The 16,160-nt window shown below is 33.1% G+C and overlaps 1 pseudogene; it reads left to right on the top strand.

Moving 5' to 3' along the window:
- The first annotated feature begins 4,166 nt into the window (after positions 1-4,166).
- On the top strand, positions 4,167-14,933 carry LOC105798014 (heat shock protein 90-5, chloroplastic-like; annotated as a pseudogene).
- The last annotated feature ends 1,227 nt before the right edge of the window (positions 14,934-16,160 follow it).

Below are 16,160 nucleotides of genomic sequence, written 5' to 3'. Positions count from 1 at the left end.
GGAAACTAATGACATGTCATTAGGGATTTTATGTTCCAGGTGCTGGTCTTGAATGTCCTATCGATGGATGAGGTTCTGCATTTGTTGCAAATTCTCCACAACTCGTGTGAGCAGCATCGTATAGCTTACATTTCGACCCATAGCTCATGTGAGCATTAATGTAAAAGAAAGGTTACGGTTATATAGAAAGGCACACTATGTGTGAACATTCTCGAGTATCCGGTGTAATTCTAAATGGTTCAATGGGTAAGAAAAAGGAAATGAAATGGTAAGTATGCAAATGGTAAGTATGCAAAATCTTATGAACATATTGATGAGTCAAATGATGTGTTGATTTATAGAAATCTACTTATCTTATGGTTGAATTCATTTGTATCATGGACAAGTATACTAACTTGTGAGTTTGATGATGTTGTATAGGCTTATCCTAAGCTTATGGCATTGGTAATGATTTATACTTAATCTATGATTTGTATAAATTAAATGGTAAGTTATTTTTAAGTTTATTCAAGCTCACTAAGCACTCGTTGCTTACGTAGTTACTTTCCTTTGTTTTATAGAAAATCAAAAGCTCGATTGGTTGGAAGCTCGTTGGAGACCTATTACCCTATCTAGCAACCATTTCGTAGTATTTGAGTATTTTGGACAAGGTTAATAATGACATGTATAGGTCATTTTGTAATGGTAGTTCATGGATATATAATGGTTGATTTAGTATGTTTATGCCATTGAAGTTTATGTTTGGTTGATGGACTTGTAATGCTTGTTAAGTTAGGTCATCTTGACCACTTTTAGGTAATTGAAATGCATGGTATTTTGGTATGTTTGTGATAACTTGATTTTAGGTCAATTTTTGGGATCATATAGCTTGGGACATGAACTGTCACACAACCATGTGTCATTTGAAAATTCTTAGTGTTTCAAGCCAGTGAGTTATACGGCCTAATAGACGGGCATGTGACCCTACTCAATGAGTTACACGGGTGAAGACACGGGCTGAGACACAACCATGTGCCCCTTTGTTTGAATTTTACATGGCTTAGGCTATATCATACGGCCATGTGACCCTTATTTTTAAATTTTTACATATTTTTCTTAAAACTTATGTTTTGTTTCGATTTTGTCTCAATTCCTATGTCTTGGCTTGGAAAGGCAAGTATAAATATACACAAACTAAATGCACACGGCTAGAAGAGGAGCATAATTTGCTAAAAGATAGAGAGTCCTCTTAGGAGGAGAAGTTTAAGTCCCAAGAACAACGCCACAAAGCAGAGTTAGAAAGTCTACACCAATCCAATGAAGAAGATTTAAGGAAATACCAAGAGGATACCAAGAAGAATCTAACTGAGGCTTTGCTAAAACTAAAGTCTAACATGGTTCTCCATGCCCAAGTAACTGTTGTCCCTCTGAATCTGAGTCAGGTAGATTTTAAATTTCTTTAAAATATCTCTACTGAGTCCCTGAAGTTCAACGTCTATAACCATGAGGGTAAAGACTGGGAAAATTTCCAGAAGGAATGGAAACAATCACCTGGCTTTTTCATTCCTATTGCGCAAGAAGTAGAGGACAATGAGGAGGACTTAGAAGACTCAATAGATTTGAAGGAAGACCTTGAAGAGTGTCCCCAAATAGGGGAAGCCCATACTGAAACAACTAATCAACTAGTTAAGGGAGGGGATTGAGAATTTTGCTTCTCCTTGTACTAGCACTTTTATTTCCCCTTTTGTAATATCAATGAACTTATCATTTTCTTCCCACTTGTCTTTCTCACTATAATTCCAACAATATTCCAAAGTCTGTCATAAACAAAAGTATTTAACTTACTTTAGGGACTAATCCAGGTCTGACATATTATACATACATGGCTGACTTTCACTTATCTTCTAGAGGATTGGCTAAACTGAAAGCTCTGATACAAATTCATTGTAACACCTTCTACTCGACCCAAATCACTAGATTTGGATATTAGATGTTACATCACAAAAACACTTAGCCAAAATTTTACAACCAACGTATAATATTCTAAACATACTTCTTATTTGATTATTTATTGTTCTTTAATATGAAAGAGGATGTTTAATAATTACATTCCAGTATTATACATAATACAACGTTACAACATAAAACCTTATTAAAAACATACACTTCATAGCGTAGTGTACTATATGCCATACTTCTATGATGCCCTCTATCACAACTCACACTACTACTCTGGCGACATCCTCGCTTAGCCCCTCCTGGCGTATCCATTTTAACAACAGAGCCTGAAACATGAACAAACAATTGTAAGTTCAAGTAAACTTAGTAAGTCTTAAACCAGATTAACTTAAAGTATTTCTAGTTGAATTCTTCATCATGAAGGTTTCAGATTCATTTCTATCCTTAACTTCCTAAACCAGTGTATACATATTCACCACCTTCCATACCTGACCAATCTATTCACAAGTCCCTTTTTGGATTGATTCCAGATTTCACTAATCATGACAAATCTCATTTATTTTTCAAAAAAGAAATGTACTTCTCAATATAATATCCATATAGAGCCGACGTTCAACAAATTTTCCTTCAACTAGACACTGAATACCTCTCCCCTAGGATGGGAACTCACAAATATTGTTCTTGGCAAATAACTAACTAACTGATCTTTTATAAAGAACTCTATACTGATCTTACCTTTGGCAGATTCTTATATTGACTTTGGTAACTATAAGGATACCAGACAGATCCTCAATTAACCCAAACCACAGCTTATTTTGATAGGTGACATAATTCCAATTTTTCAGAAAAACTTGTAATATGTCATGAGTACGCCCATCTTGGCAGATAGCTCAGACTCCAGACAACCCCATTTGTAATATTACGTATAATGCTCAGATTTGACGGATACCGAATAATTTTTAATACTTCTTTTCATAACGTAAATAAACCTAGATTTAACAAATACATAAATCATCCATATCTACGATTATACCAAATTATCTGTACTGATGAATTGTTATGGTGGATTCTCTCTTTAGAAACACTGTTGCAAACTCTTTCAGAAGTTTTCCTGTTAGGTCATTTTCAAAATTCTACCATAAGACTAACCAAATAGAGATATTATCAACTTACCAGTTCTTTCTCATAACATCAATCAACAAAGAAGTCTCAAGCTTACAGAGATCACGACACAGAAGCATTTAACCAAACTTCGCCTCAAGGATGTTACAAAATACATCACACAAATATCACAGAATACGCCACACGGGCTTCACTAAATATGCCATAAAGGCCCTATAAAGTAACATTTCAATGTCGCAATGTCGATCGACAGTGAGTCACGTCGTAATGTCGAGTGGCTGTAGGTCACAACGTGACATACTATTTTGGTGAAGTTCTGACGTGGAATAAATGACATCACGATGTTGTCCTTAAACTTTTAAAACTTTTCAATTTGGTCCTATTTCGTACTTGGGTTGACAAAAGAGCTTTTGTAAGCTCAATTAAGACCCAAGACTGATGTATTATTATAATATAGTCATGATTGATGTTTGAATGCTTGTGAAAATGATTATTTTACTATGGATTTAACTGTAGTTGTGTCATTCTATAGTTTAGACCTAGATATCAGGTGGGCAATGGGTGTTACATTTAGTGGTATTAGAGCTACAGTTTAATCAATTCTAGGATTGAAATGTATTGCATATTAAGTCTAGAAATACATGTCACAATAACATGTGATAGTGTAATGTCTTTTTTCCAAATTGACTCTATTTTCTTATATAGATAAACCATATCATCCGTATCCAATCGAACTGTATCTGATAGCAGTGAGCAAAATTCGATTCGACTCAAAAAAACTGATTTTTTTTCAAATTTTGAATTATTCGAATCGAGTTAATTGAATCAACTTGAATTGTTTTAAAATTTTGAGCTCGAATCGAGTAAATTTTTGAATTCGAATAAATCAAATATTAATCTATATTATTTTAAATTTCAAATTTATATTATTATTTAGTTTAAAAACTACGCCGTTTCAATTTTTTCCCTTTTAAACACTTTCGCTTTACCACCCATCACCCCACCATTTCCCCAAATCAAAAATTTAAAATCTCTAAATCAATTATAAAACCCCTTAAAATTTTATCTTATTGGCCTTCTTTCTATTTCTCTAGGGCTTTGCTTTAATGGCTCCAATTCTAAGTAGAAGCTTAGTTACTTCATCTTTAGTCTCTCTCCCTTTGATAAACCCCAACAAGGCCTTCAATATTAGAAACACTTTTGTACCTCTCAATACCCTCAACAAGGCCTTATCTTGCTCTAGATTGAGGTGGAAACTTAAGAAGAGAAACAACCAGATAGTGGTTTAATGTGAGGCTTCAGTTGTAACTGAGAAAGAGGCTGAAATGTCCTCCAGGGAGAAATTTGAGTACCAAGTAGAGGTGTGTTTCTTCTGCTTTTCCTAGTTTTGCTCTTCTAATTATGCTTTTAGTGGAATATTTAGGGATTGACCTACTGGTTTTATGAGAAAATTAAGGAAAAAATTATGTTTGGAAATTACACTAATTATTATTGGATAAAGCTTTGGTTAGATAAAAGTAAATGCTTGTTTATATTGAAAGTTTTTATCCTATATTTTCTATTCCAAAATTAATAGTTTACAAATGGTTGCAGGTTAGTTGACAGTTGGATTTGATTGTTCACAGTCTATACAGTCATAAAAAGGTCTTTTTGAGAGAGCTTGTGAGGTGAGCATATTTTTTCTTGCTAAAACCATGCTCTTTTTAAATGAAGAATTACATTACTTTTAGTTTAGTTGGTTTCCTGTGCGAACGATTGAAAAAGTTTTATTTTTTTTCTAGTAATGCAAGTGATGCTTTAGATAAGCTTAGATTCTTAAGTGTGGCTGAACCCTCTCTGCTTGAAGATTCGAGTGAACTAGAGATACACATTAAACCTGATTCAGATAATGGGACTATCACTATAATGTATTTTTTTATCACCTTCTTGGAAAAATTGATACGAATAGGATTCATTAAAATAAATAAATAAATTTATTTTAAAAGATATGAGGATTGGAATTACCAAAGAAAAGCTTATTGACTGTCTTGGAACAATTGCTCAAAGTGGTATTTCCAAATTTCTTAAGGCTCTTAAGGGAAATTCTTTTGTATTTTGTAAGTAACTCTCTCCGTTTAGAATAAAGGAAAAAAAGTGTCTTGGCCACTTACTTAGCATCTCATTATTTGTAGGAAAATAAGGATTTAAGGGCATACAATGGTTTGATTGGGCAATTTGGTGTTGGATTCTATTATGCTTTTCTTGTTGCTGAAAAGGTAACATGTTGTCAGCTTAATGATAACCTACATTCTCATCTTCTGCTTCATGTATGAAGCATTTTCATTCAATAATTTTCAAGCTAATTGGGTTGTTTCTTTATATGTTTCTTGAATAGGTTGTTGTGTCCACAAAGAGTCCAAAGTCAAACAAGCAATACGTTTGGGAAGCTATAGCACACAGTAGCTCCTATGTGATTAGGTAGAAAACTGATCTAGAAAATCTTCCAGTTCCCGGTACACAAATTACACTTTAAGGGTACAATATCTGTTCATTCTTTTTCCTCTTTTACACTCTATTTGAATGGATTTGTATTTGTATGTTTAAAAATATTAAAGGAAGATAATAAATATCATTAAGATTTTAATGTAGTGTTTCGTGTTACAAATACAATTGCCTTAGAAATTTTTGGTCCTTCAAATGTACAATTCTTTTGAGTGCCAAATGTCTAAGATATTGTTCTCCTACAGTCAGATTACAAGTACGAATTCTTAGATCCCACCAAAATTCCAACTCACTCGAACAAATACATTCGATTCGGTTTGAATTCCATATCACTTGACTTCATTCAAGAAAATTTTAAATCGAGTTAGTATGATAAAATAGGATTCGTCAATTCGATTAACTCGAAATTTTTTCATTTGATTCAATCAAACGCTCACCCTTAGTATTTGACGAAGTAGAAAGTAATGTTCATGCATCCAAATAGGGAGCTACTTAAAGTTTTCCCATTCCTTAAGGGCTAGGGAGTGAGGCAAGAGATGCCTTCTTCCAAATGATGAACCAGTGGTTCATCTAATACATGAGAGCTACCCCTTCAACTCCGCAACCTCAAATGCACCCTCCTCCCTCGATTATGCCTCCTGTGGCACCCCCATCCTCAAGGTCCTAATCTGATAATCATTAACCGTCCTCTGATTTATAAACTTCGTAAACGTGGAATGAAAGAGTTTAAAGGCAAGAAAGATGGCGATCCTACGAGAGCCGAACATTAGCTAGAAAATACCCTACGAGTCCTTGATGAATTGATGAGTACTCTAGAAGATTGTTTGAGATGTTTAGTATCTTTGCTGTAAAAGGAAGCCTATCAGTGGTGGGTAACTCTGACATTTGAGACTCCTAAAGATTGGGTAATATGGAAATTCATTCAGATCGAATTTGAAAAGAAATATATCAGTTGGTTATACCTAGAGAAGAAGAAACAAGAATTCATAGAATTGAAATAGGGGGACATGATAGTGGTAGAATATAAGCAGAAATTTGTTCGCCTTAGCAAGTATGCCAGAAAACTTGTATTTACCGAAGCTAAAATGTAATATCCCGTTTTTTAGTAGTGTCAGAAACAGTGGTTTTGGGACCACAATTTCAACATGTGAAGTCATATTTTATTAGGTAATCAATGTTTATGGAATTACATTATGGTCGTATTAAATTTTGACAAAGAAATTTTAATATTTACTTGGTTAATGTAAGAAAAAGGATCAAATTGAAATAGATGAAAAATTGGTCATAATTGGATTTTTAATGATTAGTTAATTAAATATGGAAAGGGGAAGGGGACATAGGGTGTAATTAGGCCTTATATGCTTTAGTAAATGGTTAGAAAGGTTTATTGTTAAATGTTTTATATGTTAATTATATGACATTAACCAAAATATTATAATAATAAACAAATAAAAGAAAGAAAGAAAAAAGTTTCCATCATCTTTATTTTCTCTTAAACAACTGAAAACTCCATGGAAGCAATCTCCACGCATTTGGTCTTCTCTTGGGAGCTTGCATTGTATGATATTTGACTTTATTTTTAGTAATTTTTATGTTTTTGGGATCGTTGCAACTAGGTCCAACTAATCCATAGCTTCGTTTTAGAAATTTTTAAGAATTTTGAAAAGTACCATTGATGAATTCATGATATTATAGATGTTAATTGATGAGATGGAAGCTATAGTTGTTGATTTGAATTAGTTTATTAAGTGATTTTTGTTAGTTTTTAGTTCAAGGGTTAAATTGTTGAAATGTTAAAACCTCATGTTATAATTGTGAAATAGTGATATTTTAGGGACTATTTTGAAGTTCTAAATGTTAATTTGGATGTAGTGTTTTTCATAGTGGTTAATTTAATGATAATCGGGTTAATGGACTAAATTGTATAAAGTGTAAAAGTTAGGGTAATTGTGTAATTTTTATAAATATAGATGTACAAATTTTAAAAGTTATTAATATATGAAATTAAGCTAATAAATGAAATAAATTATATTTTATATCAAAATTCTATTGATTTACGAGGAAAAAGAAGGTAGTAGAATAGCCCTTGAACTTCGCAATTACGTAATTTAGCCTAAGTAAGTCCATAGTATTTCACTGTAAACTTAATTTGCTAGTGAATTATATTAATGTTCCTAGTTAATTGATGTATATATGCATATAGTTGAAATTACTTTGGATAATTATAAAACTGTGAGAGTTACAAATATTTTTGTATCTATGAAATTGATAAATATTATTAGTAGTGTTTTCCTTGTAATTGTAATAAAATTATGTGAGAATGAAATGAATTTAAGTATGTATACATAAATGAAGAAAGTATTACTAATACGCACATTTGTGCCCCTGAATGCACGTACATGCCTCTATTTGTACTTTGGTACCCCTGTTTGTACTTCGATACCCCTGAATGCACATATGTGCCCCTGTTTGTACTTCGGTGCCCCTGTTTGTACTCCGGTACCCCTGAATGCACATAAGTGCCCCTGGTTGTACTTTGGTACCCCTGAACGGACATCTGTGCTTTGAATACACTCTAGTGCCTTGATATTGCATCATTGATACCCTTGAAAGTGGAATATTGACCTACTGTATAATTCGAGTTCAATTAATTTAAAGAAAAAGTTATATTATGTCGTTACAAAGCTGTGTAAGCTTACGATTTTCTTTCTGTTGTTTTTTTGTAGACAATCATTGCTGACCGTTCAGAAGGATCGACCACAAAGCTCGCATTATCACATATATCTTGGTAGCTTTTGCATTTTATTTTGGGTTGTGACATGTATATAGTTTTTTTATTTGAAAAAGAGTTGGTATTAATGGTTATGGATGTTATAAAAAAAATTAAGTAGTTATTTGAAAGTGTCATGTAGTTTTGCAATATGAAATCTATATGTATATATTGATGATTATCAGGTGGTGTGTTTGGTTTAGAAATGCTTGTATGTGAAGTTAAGATGGTTGATATGATTATGCTTGTATTCATGCAAATCTTGGTTAAAGTATAATATTAATTTGATTATGAATTGAGGTACCTATGAGCAGTACATTGGTGAGAATATTAGGTTCTTAAGTTTGATATATTCTAAGTGTGTGTTTTGGTTGATTTGGTCATGGGATGGTTTGTGTTTAAAGTGTACTTTAGTGGGAAATTATTGGCTTGATTTTAGCTTGGCTCAGGGGTTGATTTGGAAGCACACGACCTGGTACACGGGCTGTCACATGGCCTTGTGCCACACACGGTCACTCCACATAGTCGTGTGTGCTCTATTAGCTTTAGTGCAGGTTTCACACGGTCTGAGATATGGGCTAAGCAACGGCCGTGTGTCTCAAGTCAGTAGGTTACATAGGCTAGCACACAGCCTGGGACACGACCGTGTGAGTCAAGTCAGTGAGTTACATGGTCTATGACATGGGTTGGGACATGGTCATGTGTCCCTACTTTGAATGCTCACACAGTCTGATCTGAGTCACATGACCTGGCTACACAGCCGTGTGACCCTTGTTTTCCAAATTTTCAAGTTTTTTTCCAAAAACTTATGTTTTGATACAATTTGATCCCTGAATACTTTCAATCTAACTTTAGGGCTCCGTAAACCTAAAATAAGGCCCATATGAATAATTATTCTATGAATTATTATATGTTTATATTTTAATTGCATATTTGTTCTAAATTAAAATAATTTGTTCCATTTGTTTCTGTAACACTCCGATCCTTATTCTAGCAACAGAGCCGGGATATAGGTGTTACATAAAATGTGTACTTGATTCGAGTGGAGATTGAATGAAGATATACGTATGGTTGTGGGGGCATTAGAGTTGAAAGAATTTGTTGTACTATCAGAATGAGCCCAGAAAATGGAAGATATGTGGAATGAAAAGAAACAAGCGAAGTAAAAAAGTTGAGACACCGGAAAGCGCAGTATGGCCAGATTTTTCCTGACTCCTCCATCTAAAAAGTCAAGAGATTTTTGAAGTCACTCCTTCACTTCAACAAGAAATTCAAGAAGAGAAATGATTAGAAAGAGCTATTACAAGAAGTGTTTGAAACACGAATAAACTAGTTTGCAAGCACTATGGTAAAAATTAGTTTGATGAGTGTAGACTGAAAAAGAGAGCCTGCTTCAAATGTGGTTCCAATGATCATTACCTAAAAAACTATCCAAATAAATTTGAGATTAGTTCGGATCAAGTTATGAAGCTAGTGATAAATCCACAGAGGCTTAGAAAGACCAGTAACTGGTGGTACTATTGGTGTCAGTTGAGGTGGAACCAGAGATACATCAGTGAGATCCGAGGCTTATGCACCTGCTAGAGCTTATGTTATTCGAGCTAGAGAGGAGGTTATTGCTCCTGATGTTATTGCTAGTACTTTTTCTCTATTTGATAATCTTGTGCATGTATTGATTGACCTTGGGCCAACGCATTCATACATTTGCACTTCATTAGTAGTAGAAAGAAATATACCAATAGAATTGACAAAGTTTGACGTTTGGGTAACAAACCCATTAGGACAGAAAGTTGTCATTAATAAAATTTGTATGAACTATCCACTAAAAATTTGAGACCGTGAGCTTCTAGCTAATTTAATGTTATTGTCGTTTGATGTGTAACACCCCTTACCAGAGACCATTGCCGGAATCGAGCACGAGGCGTTATTTGACTTAACTTACTAGTTCGGAGCACACAAATTTTCTTTTAAAATTAATTTGCTCATGTTCAATCAATATGTCCCTAAAAAGGACCCTCGAGACCCTAAAACATGCAACGGAAACGGTTCGGGTCCAAACCGGAAACTTTAAAAATTTTCCGAATACTTAAACAAATCAAAATAAATTATTTTACTATTCACAATAAAAATGTCCACTCGCGTAATAGTCACTAATTTAATTATAACTCGAGTTACAAAAATCAAAATTTAGATCCATAAATTTTTCCTGAAACTAGACTCATATATCTTCTTACCATAAAATTTCCAAAATTTTTGTTTAGCCAAATAGTACATTTTATTCATTAAAGTCTCCCTATTTCACTACCCGATAGTTCTAACCTCTATTCACTAAAATTAATTATCTCATTGTAAAAATTTAGATAATGTTCTTGTTTGTTTCTTTAGAAAATAAACTCACTAAGTAATCTAGACTTATAAATTATGACTCATAATTCCTTTTATACAATTTTAATGATTTTCTAAAGTCAAAATAGGGACTTCAAAACCATTCTAACCCCGTCTCACTAAAATTCAAATATATCACAATATATAATTTCTTTTCCTACACCGTTTCTTTTATGTGAAAATAGACTCGATAAGCTTTAATTATATATCTTATTCACTCTCTAATTCTATTTCTAATATTTTTGGTGATTTTTCAAAATCACATCCTGCTCCATTGCAAATTTTTACTCTTTTATAATTTCTTTGTTTTAACTATCATTTAGGCATACATAACACCAAAACATGTTCTTAAATAGTCATTTCAATAGCTAATCATTATCGAGCATTTACATGTTATTCATTAGCCATATCATAAAGACACATACAAAATGACTAAGTCCCTATACATGTCATAACTTAAAACGTTTCAAACCACAAAATACCGAGTTGACCTGTTGATAGTGTGAAACGATCTCCGACGCCCTTAAGATCCCTGAATTGGCTTGGCGATACTATAAGAAAAGAAAAATAAAGGGAGTAATCATAAAGCTTAGTAAGTTTGCAAGCAAATAAATAACAACATTTATCATAAATAATTATACTCATAAATTATCATAAAGTATCATGTCTTTGCTTCTTCCTTACTTACTCTCTTACTTGTTCACTTACTTGTTTACTTAAATAACTCATGATTATAATTTCTCCTCCCTTACTGAAATTTCTTTCTCAAGATAACTGAAATATTCTTAACCCTTATAACTCACCTAAATCTATTTATTATGCTTTTACCTGAACTTTCTTGTAACATAGTCTATTTACTAGCCTGTTGAACCACTTGGAATACTAAGGATACTCGGGTCTCCTATCTGATAATAACATGCCAAAGCCATATCCTAGACATGGTCTTACATGGGATGTTTCCTGTACTGCAAATTTCATATCCCAGATATGGTCTTACATAAGAGTTCTCATATCGATGCCCATGCCATGTCCCAAACATGGTCTTACAGGAGACCTCTCATCTCGGTGCCAACACCATGTCCCAGACATGGTCTTACATGGGACCTCTCATAACCTCAATAATTCCAATGCCATGTTCCAGACATGGTCTTACATGGGATCTCATTCCTTTAATGTCATGACATTTGTATTAGATACATTCCTAATGTTTCAACGGGACTTTTTAACACTGATTCTCTATCATCTCGTGCTTGAGTCAACATTCATGAAATAAATATATAATTTCTGGAAAATAACAACATTAATAAAAATTATTGAAATATTGCATTTATTTACTGTAAACTTACCTCGGTACGAAATACGATCAAATCTAGCAAACTTATTCCTCAACCTTTTTCTTTCCCCAGTCTAACTTCAAATTTCGTTCCTCTTGATCTATAATATCAAATTTAGTTTATTTAATACTCACATTCATCAAAACAGTCCTTGACTCGAAATTTGGCAAAATTATGATTTTACCCCTAAATTTTTGCATATTTACACTTTTTCCCCAAAGCTCGGAAATAAACTTCATCCCTTATTCTTATGTTTTATGACATGTTGAACATCTTTCCCTTCTATGGCAATATCAAATTCCCACTCTAACATTTACTTATGAACATTAGGTATTTTTACCGATTCTGTCGTTTTACTCGTTTTCACTTAAAATCGCCTAGCAAAAGTTGTTTAACATAATTTCAAGCTTCATATTCTATCATAAAAATCAAAATAAACACATTTCACCTATGGGTATTTTTCCAAATGTGAACCCTAGCATGAATTAATGGTAGAATAAGCTAAATCGAGCTACAATGATCTTAAAAATGTAAAGTACATTAAAAACGGGGCAAAGATGGACTTACTATGAAGCTTGGAAGCTTGAAAAAAACCCTAGCCATGGCTTCCATGACATATTCGACCATATGGAGAAGGTTGACAAGAAATTTGGCTTTTATTTTGTCTTTTAGTCCATTTAATTACCAATTTACCAAAATGCCCCTAACTTAAAATTATCCTATTTCACTTTTCTCATGTCCATTCTTGTCCACAATTTAACCAATGGTATAATTACCATTTAAGGACCTCCAATTTAAAATTTCATAACAATTGGGCACCTCTAGCTTCTAGAACTCAAGTTTTGCACTTTTTACAATTTAGTCCTTTTGACTAAATTGAGTGCCCAAACGTCGAAATTTTTGAACTAAATTTTCACGAAATCATTCCTTGAAATTTTAGACCATAAATATATAATAAAAATAAATTTTTCCTTGTCGGACTTGTGGTCCCGAAACCACTGTTCCGACTAGGCCCTATTTCGGGATGTTACATGATGAGTTTGATATAATTCTCGATATAGATTGGTTAACTTTACTTAATGTTGTGGTTAATTGTAAATAGAAGAGAACCTCACTACAATATAAGGATGGTGAATTGATAAATGTTAAGGCCTACAAATCTAACTGTTCGACTAATATAATATCAGCTATGTCAGTTCGAGAATTGATCAGAAAAGGGTGTGAAATGTTCTTAACTTATACTCTGGATACTAGAGTGTCGCAATCCAAAATAGGTCAAGTTCTGACAGTTTGAGAATTCACATATGTGTTTCTCAAAGAGTTGTCAGGTTTATCGCCTAAAAGAAAGGTTGAATTTGTGATTGAAGTAGCACTCAGTACTACTTTGATTTCTATTGCACCATATTGAATGGTTTCGATTGAATTGAAAAAATTAAAAGTTCAGTTGCAAGAACTTTTAGATTGTGAATTTATTCGGCTGAGTGTGTCACCTTGGGGAGCTCAAGTGCTGTTTGTGAAAAAGAAAGACAGAACCTTAAGATTGTGTACTAACTACTGATAGTTGAATAAATTCACCATAAAGAACAAATATTCGTTACCCCAAATCGATAATTTGTTTGATCAGCTGAAATGAGCAGCCGTGTTTTCTAAAATTGATCTTTGATCTAGTCATTACCATCATAAAGTTAAAGAACCAAATGTGTCAAAAATTGTCTTTCAAACTTGATACGGACATTATGAGTTTCTAGTAATGTCGTTTGGGATTACTAATGCTCCAACCACTTTTATGGATTTGATGAATAGAATTTTTTAGTCGTACCTGGATTGGTTTGTAGTTGTGTTTATTGATGCTATATTGATTTATTTGAATAATGAAGATGATCACGGCCAACATTTGAGAACAGTGTTACAGACTTTGCAAGAAAAACAGTTATATGTGAAGTTCAGCAAATGTGAATTGTAAAAGGATTATCACTTAAAGGTTTCTGAGTAAAATCTCAACTATTGTGAACTAGAAACCTTCGAAGAATTCCATTAAAGTACGAAGTTTTTTGGGATTGGCCGGATATTATCGATGATTTGTAAAAGGATTCTCGATGATAGCTTTTCCATTAACAAAGTTACTACAAATGAATGTTAGTTTTGTTTGGTCTGAAAAATGCCAACAGAGTGTTGAACAGTTGAAAACAATGTTAACTGCGATTTTAACTCGGCCTGAATCTGGAAAAGAATTTGTGTGTTCAGCAATACTTCATTTAACGGTTTGGGTTGTGTATTGATGCAAGAAGGAAAAGTGATTGCTTATGCTTCTCAGCAGCTTAAGCTACATGAGAAGAATTATTCTACATATGATCTGGAACTTGCAGCAATGGTTTTTTCTTTGAAGATTTGGAGACACTACTTGTACGAGGAAAAATGTCATATTTTTACATATCACAAAAGCCTAAAATACTTGCTGACATAGAAAGAATTGAATTTGAGACAACGTAGATGACTTGAATTGCTTAAAGACTATGATTTGATTATAGATTATCATCCTAGAAAAGTTAATGTTGTAGCCGATGCCCTGAGTCGAAAGTTCTTGTTTTCTTTAAAGGTGATGAATACCTGTTTGACTTTGGAGCAAGACGATTTTATTTTAGCTGAATTGAGAGCTAAACTTGTTTTTTTTTCAGAAGATCCAAGAGTTGCAAAAAGATGATTCTAAGTTCCAAGCAAAACGAAAACTTGTTGAAAATAATCAGACCACCAAGTTCAGTGCTAATGATAATGGGAGCCTATACTTTTGGAACCGTTTGTGTGTAACGAAGAATTCAGAGTTGAAACGAGACATTCTGCACGAAGCTCACAATAGTGCTTACACGATACATCTGAACAACAATAAGATGTATAATGATTTGTAACTGTTGTACTAGTGGCCAGGAATGAAAAGAGAGATCATTGAGTACGTGGAAAAATGTTTAGCATGTCAGTAAGTTAAGGCAGAACATCAGGTCCCATCAGGTTTATTGTAGCCTATAATGATTCCAAAATGGAAATGGGAGCGAATCACTATGGTCTTCGTATCCAGTTTGTCGTTAATGCTGAAAAAGAAAGATATGGTTTGGGTGATAGTTGACAGGTTAACTAAAACTAATTCATTGGACTAACCAAACATAGAACATTAGCTTCAAAACAATAAAATCAAAGTCGAAGCCAGATGCATTTATTGTGAATAGAATTTATCAATTTACCAAATGCACACAAACAAATATTTTCTTTGCATAGATATATGTACAAAATTAAGCAAAGTGTATGAGCATACCATAAAGACACAACAATTAAAAGTAGAAGCATAGGATGAAACTATTAATTTAAATTTCAACATCAATCTTATTATCCGTCTTCGCATTATCTTCATTTTCCACTTTTGTGGTGAGAAGAATTATTATGATCACCCCTTTTTACTAATATAGAACCACTTACCACATCCACATCCAAGATTATGCCTTTCAAATTTATTATATATTGTTGCATTCGCTTCAAGGAATGGAGTAGATCAAGTAAGATGGGCATAATGATTTTTCATTTAGTAGCTCGTTATTTTATTCAACCACAAGTAAACAAGATAGTAATTCAAAATATATATTAAGACCTTTTTCAAATATTGCTACTGTAAAAACACATTTGAAGCATGAAAAGTTAGAAAAGTCTTCACCAATCGGTCTTTATTAGTAATATTCTCCCAACATAATATTAATTGAGAACTTATCCTAAATACTAAAAAATTACACTCCCTTCCAGTTTTAAAATCCAACCATAATGAGCTTTAGATAGATTATCATATTTCGATAGTCATATCTTTCTTTTAAAATTATTCCAAAATTCAAGTGAATGCTACACGGTCAAATATTCTGCTTTCAACCCTTCATGGGGATGATGGCAAAGGAAGATCATGGCAGATAATCATAGCCAACTTAATTTTTCATATAAGACTTGCCACAACTATCATTCTAACATGTAAAAGTATCATGAAGGCTTCTATACTAGAAGCCAGATTGCATTTTGGCCCTTTTACTTAACAAATGGGCAAATTAATCCATGTACATTAGATCAAATAGCAAACTAGTCATTTTGTTAAAAATTTCATC

This window comes from Gossypium raimondii, chromosome 9, assembly GCF_025698545.1.
Source record: "Gossypium raimondii isolate GPD5lz chromosome 9, ASM2569854v1, whole genome shotgun sequence".
Taxonomy (NCBI): domain Eukaryota; kingdom Viridiplantae; phylum Streptophyta; class Magnoliopsida; order Malvales; family Malvaceae; genus Gossypium; species Gossypium raimondii.
Note: the sequence above shows the minus strand (reverse complement) of the source record. Positions and strands in the feature narration are given on the sequence as shown.